Here is a 14,835-nt window from a genome sequence, read left to right as displayed (position 1 = left end):
AGTTAATGACCCTCCTGTATTTGCCATCCATGGATTTGCAGACTGATGAGTAGTCAATTATTTGCTTTAGGGAGAAATGCTTCCTTTGTTTTATTAAAATTAAAACAATATTATTAAAAGGAATGTCATTAAAATATGAACATAAATCATTAGAATTGTTCTAACAGAAATGTTCCCCTCTCAGTATCTGTTCCTTTTGCTGTGTTATATTGAGTATGAAGTCTGCAAATTTCTGTATCCTCCTCATATTTCAGCCATATGCCAGTGTATACAGTAATTGACCCTCTCTTAGCACAAGGGTGCAGGAAATGATTATTTCCATTGAACAGGAAAGGGCTATTTCACATACACAACTGAAGCAGGACAGAGAACAAATTGACCTCGGGAGCACAGCAGGAGCACTCATCTCCATTGCTCAGGAACTCATTTATTTCTAGTACGAAGTTTTGGCTCAGATTCTGGTATGTTGATCCCATAACTCTTTCAGGCCTTCCACAAGACATTGGTATCAGCCTGGCTGTCGTGCTGAAGGCAGCTCCTGCCACCAGACATATGGGAAACAAACATCAGAGGGAAAAAAAGCAAATGAACATACAAACACCTGTCCTAGAAGACAGTTTATTTTATTTTATTTTTTTTCTGTTAAGACATTTATGCTAATTGTTGCATCTTGAAAGTATTCCTGTTTTGCAAATTCTAGCTTATTTTATCAGAAAACAAAAATCTTAAGGATGCTTAATGGCTGTTATTAAGCTTACAGGGCTGCAAATGTCATGAATGCACTTTCCTGATCCAAAAGGCCTATTTCTCAAGTCATCAGCCAATGCAAACACCTTCAAGAATATGAAAGTACAGTCAGGTGATAGGCTTGAGTATATTCAGCAGCTGTACTTCCAGTATTAACCTCTATATAAAACCTAGAATCCTGATTCAGCCCACACATCACATTTCAGTGACTCCTGCTGAGATGACTAACTACTGCATGCCTAATGATAATTTAAACAGAGGATCGTTACGTGGATCAGTATAATTTTGCACAGAGAAACAAGAAATACAAGACAATCAAGTGATCACAATTCTCATTTCTAAGAAGATGGCGGGAAATCTCAAAGGTGGTTGCCAACCACACTGGAAAAAAAGCAATTTAGCAGATAAGATACTAGGAGCGAAATGAAATAAAATGAATGAATGGAAAAGGAATGTATGAAATGAAAGCCAAGGTTTTCCCAGCTGAACTGTTAAAAATATGTCCATTACTTTTATATATTTATAAAAGATACTTGACTAATAAGGTTACTCAAGAGTAATTCAAGGAAAAATCACAGGTTTCAGGAAGCCAGCATTTCCAATTCACTCTTCTACTATTTTCTCAAAGATTCTGCAGATGGTAATAAGCTCTTAGGTGCTACATGACTAGCCATGTAAAAGAAATTCAATTCATATGGCTAAGAAAGCAGAGTTAAAAGGGGCATGTTACAAAGAGATTGTTTAATTCAACAGTCAACATTAAGATGCTTAGCACTAGATACAAGTCTCTAACAAACTGAAATTGAATGAAGGACTCTGAATTCATCCTATGTTTCCCTTTCCTTCCACCTTCATCCTCAAAAGAGTAATTCACACACTTTGTTGGATAAAAGGAATACAGAAGAACCTTTACAAAGCTTTATTGACTCAGAAAGTCTATGAAAGGGAAAGACACCTCCAAAAGTGACTTTCAGGACATTTTTTAAAGCAAAGAGATTATATGTACTGGAGAAACAGTCCAAAAAAAAAAAAAAAAAAAAAAAGTGAGCAATAACAAAATAACCCTCTTTTCATTTCTCCTTCCCTAGTCCTACAACGTCTGTTAGATTTTCACTTCACAATTTCTTCCACATTTTTCCTATGTTAATATATTTTTTTTCTGCTTAGCTTTCCTGTCTTTCACTGTTAAGTTGGTGTGTCAAATCTGTGAAATCTCAGTGATTTCAGGTTACAGAAAAATAGGTCATATCTCTCTGATTCTCACAGGGAAATGATGTGCAATTTTCCTAGTTCTATGGAAGAAATGTCCATGTATTCTACAGCAGCTGATAAAATGTTTGCTAAAATGTACTTGAAATTTTATTTAGATGAGTAAATTCAAATTAGAAAACCTCTTTCTAACAGAGAAGAAATTAACTTTTCTGAATCCATGTAATTTATGAGTTACAAAAGAAAAGTGTTAAAACTTGTCATTTTTAGTATCCATTTCTTTCGCACTAAGGTGTTAAGAATTACTGATGTCTCACTAATGGAGTTTTAGCATTAGTCACAACTACCTTGAAAGTATTCCTGTTGTGCAAATTCTAACTTACCGTATCAGAAAAAAAATAATAAAAAATCTTGACGATATTTAATGGTAGTTATTAAGCTTACTGGGCTGCAAAATGTCATGAATAGTTTCATTTCGGCTGCTAGCACATCCATCTAAATTTGCATCTCTGAAGTGCAGTTCCACTTGCTTGACATTTGAACTGCTTTGTCAGTCAATGGAAAACAAATTCACACTTACTAAATAATAATAAAAAAAAGTCAACTCATACTATTATGTGTCTCCAAGGGGCAAAGCATGGAAATGTTACAATAATAGAACTGTATTTCATTTATCATACTTAACCACAGCTCAAAACATCAACCATCTGACTAGACTGCATATAAAGTATTATAGCCCTCTTACACTATATTTGAATATATTAGAATACAACATATTAAAATTAAATAGTTATTGCTTTCAGGAAATACTACATTACTACATTAATTTCTAAAAAAAAGTAAATGTGATAGGCTGTCTCATGATGTATGTGATAGGTAAACATTGGAAGTTGCTTTTCATTAAATTTGTAGATATTTAAAGATTGTGCTAGTTATATTACCTTACCTTGTCAAAGACTCCTCTGTTAGATCCAGCTCTTCTCTTTTTTATTTATTCTCCTTTCTCCCACCTGAACAGATTTTCAGACTGTTAAATTGTATAGATCATCCTCATCCCATCTTTCACAGAGTATTGTAACAGCCTCTGATCTCTTAGGAAAATAGTTTAATTCTTGTATTTTCAGAGACTTGACTATTGTACCTTGATGGTAAGACAAAATATATGAGGAAACTGTGACTACAAATTTTTAAGGTCCCTGGTTAAACTTTTTTTTTTTTTTTTAAATTCATTTGCCAGGATTCCATATTTCTTGGATTGACCTAATCCCACAGAGTTTATTTTAATATTTTATTGTGACTACTATTTTCAACTATAGCTTTAGAAAGTTATTTTTTTCCTCTTTAAACAACATCAGCATTAGGACCCTTTGTAAAGATGCAACATGTACAAAAAATAAAAAAATAAAATTAGTGTTGTTGCTGTCCAGTTTCTGATGTCTGCTACATAGTGAAATAAAGACATTCCTCTGAAGTTATTTGTTTAGACAAATAGAAAAGAGATCAAATTCTGATCCAAAATACTATTGTGAAATTAACAAAGCAAAACAAAAGAAACGAAACAAAAGAACAATAACAACAACAACAACAAAAGAACTGATATATTTCTATGAAGTCTTGGCAAATAAAAGCCTGAAAAAGTGGAGATGGTTATCATCCACTTAATATCAGTAGAATGTATTAAACGATCACTTTTTTAATATGTAATAAATAACGAGAGATCAAACCACATGGCAAATATTAAGTGTTAGCATTTAACATACAGTTTAAAGCTACTTGAAGATTAAGGCAATGAAAATGAGCTAAGAAGACGTCTGGAACAAAGTAAGAACCCAAAATATCTCTCTATCTTGTTTGAAATCTTGAAACTTAATGATACTGTGTCTTCACACCAGCTATAGAGAAGCAATTTTATCTATTGTGTAACTTTTTAGATCATACCCATGGAAAATGGAAAAGTGATTTAGCTATAAATGGTTTCAATGACGAGTAAAATGGATTCCTGTGCAATTGTATGGCTGCTTGAGACATCAGTTCTTTGCTTGTATAAGGCAAGTAAATTAATATTATTCTTATTTTCAGAGGTACGTTGCTTTGCAGAACCATTTTTTTTTTTACAACTGCTGTATCTTCTTGTGGTGGTTTTACTCGGGTGGGCGGCCGAGCTCCACCACAACCGCTCTCTCACTCCCCCTCCTCAAAGAGGAACGGGGAGAAAATATGATGAAAAGGGCTCAAGGGTTGAGATAAGGACAGGGAGATCGCACAGTAATTATCGTGATGAGCAAAACAAGCTCAGCATAGGGAGATAGTAAGATTTATTACCTATTACTAACAAGCTAGAGAAGTGAGAAACAAAGGAAAGAAACCAAAAGCACCTTCCCCCCCATCCACGCTCTTCTACCTCCTCCCCCCGAGCGGCGCAGGGGAACGGGGAAATGGGGGTTATGGTCAGTCTATAGCATTTCTCCGCCGCTCCTTCTCGGTCACTCTCGTCCCCTGCGCTGTGGGGTCCCTCCCACGGGATGCAGTCCTTGCTGAACTGATATGGCATGGACTGTCCACAGGCAGCAGCTCCTCAAAAACTGCTCCAGATATGGGTCCGTACCATGGGGTCCATCCCTCAGGAGTGAACTGCTCCAACCTGGATCCCCCACGGGCAGCAGCTCCTGCCAGGTCACCTGCTCCTGCGTGGTCTCCTCTCCACAGGCTACAGGTCCGGCCTGGAATCTGCTCCGGCAGGGGTCTTCCACAGGCCGCAGTCTCCGTTGGTGCAGGTCCACCTGCTCCACTGTGGTCTCCTCCACAGGCTGCAGTGTGGAATCCTGCTCCACCATGGTACTTCATGGACTGCAGGGGGACAGCCTGCTTTACCATGGTCCTCGCCACAGGCCGCAGGGGACTTCTGCTCCAGCACCTGGAGCACCTCTCCCCCTCCTTCTTCACTGACCTTGGCACCTGCAAGGCTGTTTCTCACTCCTCTCACTCTCCCAGCTGCTGTGTGGCGCAGCGTTTTTTTTTTTTTCCCTGTCTTAAATATGCTCCCACAGAGGCGCAAAATAACATCACTTATTGGCTTGGCTCTGGTCAGCAGTGGGGCCCTTACCTAACATGGGGCAGCTTCTGGGTTCTTCTCTCAGAAGCCACCCTTATGGCCCCCTGCTACTAAAACCTTGCCATGTAAACCCACTACACTTCTGAAAGAATTTTGAAGGGGGTTGGGCGGGGTGCTGGGTGGGGGGGAGCACGACACAACACGGTAATGTCTTCACTCCCAGGAAAACCAGATTCTTCCCTGTATACTATCTAGTATGAGTTCTGTCCAGTTTCACTCCAAGAAGGTTTTTAACATTGCTTACTTGGACTTTTCGTGTTTGCATTTAGCAAGTCACATTAATGCAGAAAACTGTAATAAGGTGAAAAGTTGGACTAATCTGCATATTTATGGCTGAAGTTGTTACTTTTTTTTTTTTTTTTCTTCCCATATACTCTTCAGAAGAGTACATACAAGGTAGAGTAGGAAGAAATATTTTGTTTGTGTTTTCCTTCCAAAACACTGTTCTCTCTTCTGGGATTTTTTTTTTTTCTTTAAAATTTCTCTCTGATCAGGTGCCCTCTACATCAACAGTATTTTCTAACATGTCCTCTAGAGGACAATGTCTAGCGTCCTTTGCCAATTTCATGAAATACATATATGCTTTGGGTTTGTCTGACAGTGGTTTAGAAGAAATGATTTACTTTAATTCAGTATTTAAAACAAAGCAAAACAACAAAATAAAATAAAATAAAATAAAATAAAATAAAGTAAGCAAATGTAAAAACAAAACCACTAACTAAAGCATTTTTTCCCCTTGTTCCCACTAGCTCATACCAAACCAAACCAAAACAAAACAAAAACTCAGAAAACACAAAACAAAGTAAGGGTAAAGATATTCCACAGAGAAAGGATGCACCTGTTATGTGCAGAAAGGAATTCCCTCTGAGCTACCAGAGCATGCCATTACCTCCCACAAGACTTGGATGCCCTAATCACTTTCTTCCTCCCTGAAGCTACAAGACAATAAAAAAACTACGCCTTGCAAAGATCTTATGAAAATGCAGAATCAAAAATTAAACAAACAAACGAGGAGAAACTTCATTTCCCAATGTACTATCCCTTGATAAGAGAGATTTTTTTTTCTTCTTTTTCTTCTGTTAATATATGGTTGGAATGCTATGTCATACTGGATAATATCCATACACAAACATACATACATGCAAACCCAATTATTCTTCACATGAGCACAGAGCTCAAACACATTACTAGCTTCAACAACAGCAATAAACATTCTGCTGCTGAAGAAACATTTGAAGATCCCTTTTTTGTTTATTTTAAAAAGCTACTGCTTCTAAAATATCCTTCAAGTTTCCTCGATTGAAGCTTCACTCTGTCTAAAATGTTTATAGCCACTAAGTAATATACTGATATCTCAGAATGTGAAGGAAACAGAAGAGTTTCCTTAACTTTCTGATACTCTTAGGTTTTATGCTACAAGAAAGTAATTTCAGTGCAGAAGTGTGGATCACAGATATGATTCTACTTCTAGATCTAATGTCACCAGGTAATAAAAGCATGTACTATATAGCTTCTCTCAGAGATTCTTAACTAAAAGGTACCAAAAGTCCTCATACAGCAAAATGATCCCTGGAATTTAGTTTATTGCTTTCATATGCCTACATTTGTTCCAACAAATTTGTTCCAAAAAGCTAGTAATATTGATGATAATTTCAGTTATTTTCAAAGACCAGTCTAGTTCATTGAAATGATCAAGGTTGCCCTAATGGAGGCTTTTACGTGAATATGAAAATTTTAATACAACCCATAAATTTAAAAGTAAGATTACTGAGGGTAACAGCTCTGATAAAAGCACCTTGCTGTGGTCTCACTAGGTAATTATTAGCACCAGCCTGACTTTAAATTCCTTCTGAGGTTTAGTATTAGTATTAGAAGTTGTGGTATTAACCAAAATAGATCCAACTGCATTATGTTCCTAAAGCATACGGAAATCTGGGTACCAGTAAAATAATAATAAATTGCTCTATAAATGAATGTATGGAGTTTTACGCATTTTTTTATTTCTCAAAGTGATGATCTGGAACAGGACCTTGTTGTATGTCTCTTTCTTCCATGTCTCTTCTTATTTTATGCATTTGTGGATTGGTAAATTAGATGGTGAAGATGAACTTCCTCTGCATGCAGGTATGTACTGATCTTTTCTGCCCCTTCCCCTTTACTCCTGCCTGCCCTATGCCTTACTGTTCAACAACAAAATAAGTATTATTTTTCTATATTTACAATTACTTCCTGACACATTAAGATATATTGTTCTTAGTGTAGCCAGGATGAGTACTTCATTAGGAAGTGGTAGTATTCTTCAATACAGTAAAATTTCAGTGTTCAGAAAAGTACTTTATGATTGAGGAAAATGAAGGAAGGGAGAGTGTCTGGCCAAATCTAAAGATGTCTGTTTGTTCTACAGCAACTATCAATATGCAGTGAAAGGGGGACCATGTTAGAACACATGATGTCTTCACAGGTTACTCAAGGAAAAAGCCATTAGGCTGCATGTACAAGAGCATACTAAAAAGCTGGAGAGAAGTCCTTAAAGAACTGCTGGCTTTTTTTCCTGATTACTTTAGTTCTGAGATTTTGTACTGAGAAGTAGCATATTTTTTTTAATAAATAACACATATAAAGCAGAGTTTTGCATTTTTTTATTTATTCATACTGCAGAATGACCGTTCCAATTTTTCTTAGGAGTCACAAAAGGCTGATTGCTAAACTGAGAAGCAATAACCTATTGATCTCAAAAGAGGGAGAGGATTCACAGACTGTCAAGAAACACATCAAAAGGAAGCTAAATCCACAAGCTAATTAAATAAGTCTCTACAGATAAGCAGAGATGACCTAAAGTGTGTTTCAGAAGACTCTGTGTAGTGCACTCATTACTTGGATGTATTTGTTACCTGAATAAATATAACATTCTTCAGACTTCACTCTTCAGTTCCATTTATCTTCTCTCTGACTAATGAAAGTGCAGCCAACAAACCAAGTTAATTATCCTTGCTCTATACTAACATTGTGAGTATCCTCAGGAAAGAATATGAGGTTTTCATTCAGTGCCTGAGTACCACAAAAATAGGGTTGTTAGAACAAATGGTTCCTGATGGCTGTCAGAAATACCTTCAGAAATCAAAGCTTTAATCCTGCTTTTTGCTTTTCATTATGAGGCACTACATTTCACCTCTGGACCAAAAGATGATCCATAGCCTTTTAAATATCCATTAATTCAAATTTACCTAACTTAGTATCATGAAGGTTTCCTGTCTAATAATTTGTTCTTTTAGTAGAAGCTTTCTCTCCTGGAGAAATTTTGGAACATAAGGTTGCCTTTGGGTTATATTTGGGAAGCTTTTGTCTGCTAGCAAAACAATAAAAATAAAATAAAATAAAATAAATTGCATTTTTCTTCAACAAAGGCTAATATTCACATGTCCTTAAAAGAGTCCAAAAGCTAGACCTTAAAGAAAATACAAAGCATCATTGGAGTGGTGATAATGTTACAAAACTCTTCAGACTTAATGTTCTAATTCTTCAAGAAGAAAGAGTTATTGTGTTTTTCAGCACAGTTTATATATATATATATATACATGTGTGTATATATATATATATATATAAATTCAGAGAATAGGCACTGCAGAAGAGGAAAACTTATATATATTTCTCATCACTCCTTGACCATATCCTTAAGATCACTTATCCCCATCTCTGAAAACTCAAACAGCACTTCAGTCATTCAGAGAAAAAATCCAAATTTCCAGTCTTCCATTCCATGGCATAAATTTGTAAGCCTGAAACATATTAGGAATACAAATACTCTCTGTTATATTGAATAAAGCCTCAGCACACAGTAGTGAATGTAAATAGAAGACATGCAATGATTAAAAATGTAGCATGTATTGAGAGATGAACAATAGTAATAAAATATTTCTACACATTCCAAACCTGCTTTCAATATAGACATCTCCTGTTTGCATAACTTGGAAAAAGATCAAAGAACCTAAGAAAAAAAGCTTTGAAATAGAAAGTATAAAAATGTTCATAAGCTTGTATACAGATACATCTCTATTTGATGCTACCAGATTTTTAAAACTGAGAACAGTAGAATAGCGAAATAATCCAATATCGAACAGGGACTGAAAGCAAATTCAGGTGTTGCAATGACTGCAGTCCACAGAGATTTCAGCAGAACCTCAAGAGATTTAGATAAGCATATACTGGTGAGGGGCAACAGCAGAACTGCAGAAACTGTAGCCATGGTGTGCAGAAATTAGATAGAATCCCTTCTACAAAGAAGCCATCTTGGACATTATTCTGCATGAAATATAATTCTTTATGCCATAGATACTGTGGATTAGACCCATCTTCATCTTAAGTAAATGGAAAAGGAAAATTTTTTATTATTTTTTTGTTTTGGTGATGCATTTGTTGACAACTTAGCTAATGGGCATTTTGAAAGATTTGTCACTGATTGCTTTGTACATGCTACAGCAGAAAACAAAGGCCTGGTAACATATTTTTCCTTTCAACCCCCTTGCTGCAGTTTTGTCCCTAGTTCTGCTAATATACTGATGTGCAGTTTTGTGTGTAAGCTTTATCGAGCACCAATACAGCTTTTAAAAGGTCAAATACTCAACTGCTATATACCTACATGAATGGTGCTATCCAAATTTACTCCAGCTGTGGTTCTGGATGATGGTAAGTACAGTATTATTTCACTATTTTTCACTACTTTATTGTATTTAAAAGTCTCTATTGTGTTTCCAAGTTCACGATGGGTCACACATCTGTGTGCAGGAAACCAGAGAGGCAGAAGACATCCATGTATCTATATCTGTGACTCATTGATGACACAGAAAAGCCATGCCAGGAGATTGATTTCATTCAGCAAATTATCAGATATGAACTTAAAAAGCATATAGTAACAGATTTTAGTCAAGTAAATACAGAAAGTATTCATTCTGCACATGAAAATACTCATTAGTTGAATGAAATGAAGGAATTTTCCTCACTGGAAGAGCATGAAAATGATTATAATTTGTACATACAATACAGGAAATACAGGAGTATTTTTTCAGTGCATGTTACAATTACATAATCAAACAACAGTGAAGAATTAAATTCAAAGTTTATGTTTAATGTACTAGCAAGTTCAGAATGTTTAGCATGTCACATCAAAGACTGGCAGAGGGAAATTAAAAAAAAAAAAAAAACATAACCACAAATAGTTAAAATGTATTGCCTTGAATTAAATCAAATTGTACTGGAAAATGACTCTACAATGGTGTCAAAATGTCAGATTGTAAACTGTAGTGACTGCAAATTTCATCCTTTCAATCCTTCACGACAGCTACAAAATTCTTCCTATCAGTAAAACTAGAGAAAATCTCTACTATTGTAGCATAGGAAGGACAGAAAAAGAAACTAATATAATTTTGTTGAAATATATGAGAAATTCTTCCTTATTGACTTTGATAAGGCCATGCTTAAGAACAATATTCTGTCAGACCCAAAGGGGAACAAAATCTATAATGCTGCTGTGATAAAGTATATGGCCAATGTTTCCCCACTGAATATGCTGCAAACATTACCCTTCCTCCGTGTTATGAATTTGAAAGTTAACTTTTATGTCAGTGTTACTAAATCAGTTTAGATTTGTAACAAACATAGAATGTCCAAAAACTCAATTAGTTCACTCACTATTAATTGACAAATATCAAAAGGAATGGCTTTCCAGGGACAGAAACCTCTCTTCATCAACTTTGCAGAAAATCCAAATGATTAAATTTGCAAAATGTCTTGCAATAAGTTCTGCTGTACTGGCAAGTTCTGCAGAGTTCTACTGTGCCCACAATCCAAAATAATTTCATATAGAGGTATTTTTTCAACATAAAACATTTACTATGGCAAACATCTGCTGTTTAAGCATGGGACCATCATTAAGAACAATCTAAGTACCGTTAGCAAAGAGCAGCAACCTGTTTAAAAAAACAACAACAACAACAAAATATTCACAGAAAGTTGAAAATATGTTTGATTTTTGTATTTAAGAAAGAAAAAATGGGAAATATCTGTACTCATTTGCAGTTCAACAATTCTTTATTGCAGTGCTTATCCTCTGAAGCAACTAGCAGTTTTCTGGTAATAATTTCCAAGTGAGGATGTAGACGGGTAAATCTACATTAAGCATAAGCAGTTTAATGTTATGCAACAGCACAATAGCTTCTACAAAAGAACAATATTAGCATGATATAATAAAGCACTGTGTGTGATTAAAAAAAATAAAATAAAAAAAGTTGAATGCACTTAACCATTTTTGGTACCATAATTAGCCCATAAAAAAGATACCTTGTATTCTTTTTGAATTTCAGCCTTTTTATACTATAAATACAAACTGATGGAAGCAATGCAACAAAGTAGTTTGAGGTAGATATCACCACATAATCAGAAATAAGGTAGACTTTCCAGTGCTGTTTCAGGAGTATGCCCTCCCACTCCTCCAGCAATGAAGGGCTCCTAAGCATGCTGTAAATTTTAAGCTTTTTAGAGTCCTTTAGCTCTTGCATAAAAATTTGGATAGGCAACAAATATTTTTTTTCTGTCTTCTAACAGGGTAAGTGTAAACTTTTATTGCATATCTTGATCCTAATTCGTGATTTCATACAAGCACGTATTTGTTATTTATCTTCTAGTCCCTGTTTAAATCACTCTGAACATCAAGAGATACAAACTGCCCTTAGATAAAAGTCTTTAACAATACAATCATAGCTGAAATACCAGTGATGTTCTGAATTAGGTTTTGGGTGAAGAAGCAGAGATGTCACATTTCATTTCAAGAATTTAGACAATTAAAAAGTCAATTTGCCTATGTATGTTTATGTGAGTTATTTTTAATTCCCAATACTCCATAGGGTTGGTGTGTTTGTTTGCATTTACTCAAAACATATATATAAATCTATGGTTCCATATATAACTATTATAATTCATTCACTGATAGCTTAATATAATAAATTCACATATAGCAATGAATACACTGATGTCAATGTATTCATTGACTAGTAGCTGATACCATTTCCCAGGTTCAAATGCACTATTACATATCTGGGGATGTTTTCAGAATATTGTTGCATCCCTTCAGAATAGAAAAAAAGATTAGAATTCTTACTGCATAAAAGTAACATGTATATTTAGCTTTTTTTGAAACAAAATCTTCAAAAGAATGCAGTTATTCATCGTCAGTTTTTAAAAACTGCGATGTGTTTTTTATTTTGATACCATGAATATGAACCAAGAAAGAAATTACTTTGAAATATTTGTAATACCATTTATTCTGCTTTATCATTTTAGCGATGACTACACTTTTCAATATGAAGTGTATTGTTTATTCTGTGTAAATCTTAGGGTCTCAAGTCAGCAATCCCCTAAGAACTCAAGCACCAATTCAAGAGCAACAACAGAAACCCTCATTTGGGAATGTGTAGGGATAGCCAAAGCTTGCTTGAACTATGAATAGTGGGTAACAATAATAAAAAAAAAAAAGCAAGCTTAAAAAATAAAAAATTCCTTAATAAGAATGAGATTAGATTATTTTTTACAGATAACATTTAGGCAAATATGTATAGAATCATAGAATCATAGAATATCCCAAATCGGAAGGGACCCATAAGGATCATTGAGTCCAACTCCTGGCACCACATAGGTCTACCCAAAATTTTAGACCATGTGACTAAGTGCACAGTCCAAACACTTCTTAAAATGAGATTTTTAATTCCAGTAAGTCAGAAAGAATTTCAATATTTTACATTAGTTTATTTCACAGGGCTGAACTGTAGCTCTAGGAAATGCTTAGCCCATAGACGTGATGTCTGGAGGGCAGCTCAGGCGACCTAGGATTATATTATGATTCCGAATCTCTTACTGAAAGCCAGAAAAGAAATGCACTGTCCTTAAAAGCCTGGTAGAAATTAGAAAAGTCCTTTATCAACTGTTTTGTTCACAATACATGCACTACATTCATTTGCAGTATTTTCAGTGCCTTCATCTACCTGGGGAATCTGCTCTTACAATTCGAAAATTCTACTAACTGTAGTAAAAATGATAAGCCTCCTTGCACTGATTGTATACATTAATATAGTTTTCAGTAGTATTAACTGGTTTACAGGTTTTGTAGGGCTAACTGCTTTGCAGGGTTTCTCACCTGATTTGTATTTCACATGGAAGCACACACAGGTTTTCAGCTTCTATGTTAGATATTATACAACTTGAATGCAAATGTGAAAGGTGCGGTTGGTGCCAGGAAGAACAGCCAAGTAGTTCCAATTCAGGTAAATTACTCAAGAGGAAACAGCCCTGTGGTGATGTTGCTTTTAATCCTTTATGGAGCTCCCAAAAGTGACAGATGCCTCCAGGCCTCCAAATTAGAAAACCTAGATCTGCTCCTAGAAAAGCACAATCTGTGCTTTTTTGCAGTCTGGTTTTAAGAAAAGATAATGCATATGAACCACAGCTACTCAGGTGCAAAGTTGTAGGCTGTTCATTAAAAGACTAAATCATGGGCTGCAGCTACTACTATGTTGTTTAAAGCTTCTCTGCTCTGCAATTACTCTTCAAGCTTGCTGTTCAATTTTTCTTGTCATTCAGCATACTGAATTAAGTGGAACAGGTAACTCTCCAAGTTTGCTTTCATTGAATTTGAACTAGGCTCAATGTGACTCATATATATACCTTACATGTTTTTGCCTCATGGGAAGTATAGAGCACACAGAAATATATAAAGGTGATTCTAGTTAAAATTTTAAACTCTGTATAAGAATGTGAGGCACAATATTATTCCATTGCAATTTCTGAGAGGTTGCTTAGACCAAACTGGATGGCTTTGGACCAGAGCACAGAAAGAACTCACACTGCTGCAACATTGGATCACCAGAGGTGGTCTCTAAGGCAGAAGCAGATGAAACTTAAACTTTGTTTGTGAATGCTGAGAAAAATGCCCTCAGCCTCAGACCTGCCCAGTCCCCACCATTCCCACCACCTGGCCCAAGCCAGCATCTGCCCTGCTGCCACTGACTTGCCTGGGCATCTCCGGCATGGGGCCAACCCTGGGCCCCAGCCACATTAGTCTATAGATTCTGTGTTTGTCTTTGTGAAAATGTACTTACCTACCACAGCCTTCATCACTTTCATTTGTGAGTGTTTACATGAGTCGACTTAACAAACAGCTCAGCAATAAAAACTGAATTCCACTAAGTGTTGCCGCAGTTTAGCCATTTATAAATAGCAGCATATAAATGTAAGAAAACATAATGAAACATTATTGTAATAGAGCTTCTCTAAATTAAGTCACTTGAAAATCCTAACACTTTCAGTGAAGTTTTACACGCTTTTTGTCTCCAAGTAAATCAGAGCAATGAGAATGCTCTATCTTTGCTCAAGAGTAACTGAAACCTAAACATCTTTAGTTGAAATTTTGTCTGACTACTGCTATAAGAAAAATTTGAAAATGTGAGGAAAAGTTCTTTAGATAGCTTATATAAAATATAACTAACTGTTGTTCAATAAAAATATTATTTCATGAAAGGGTGTCTATTCTCTTAAGTGAAGCATAACAAGTGATTCGTTTTAAACACAAGTATCTCAAAATTTCTACCTGTACTGAAACAATTTTCAATTTGCCATTTCAAAACTTTAAGCATGAATATAATTTAAAAAGAAGAAGAAAGAAAGGTATATATGAGTTATGCACTCTTTTTAACCAGTTCCTATTTCTAAAGGAATCAGAAAGT

This window comes from Cygnus olor, chromosome 2, assembly GCF_009769625.2.
Source record: "Cygnus olor isolate bCygOlo1 chromosome 2, bCygOlo1.pri.v2, whole genome shotgun sequence".
Classification (NCBI taxonomy): Eukaryota; Metazoa; Chordata; class Aves; order Anseriformes; family Anatidae; genus Cygnus; species Cygnus olor.
The sequence above is the reverse complement of the archived record's forward strand: the minus strand, read 5'-3'. Positions refer to the sequence as shown.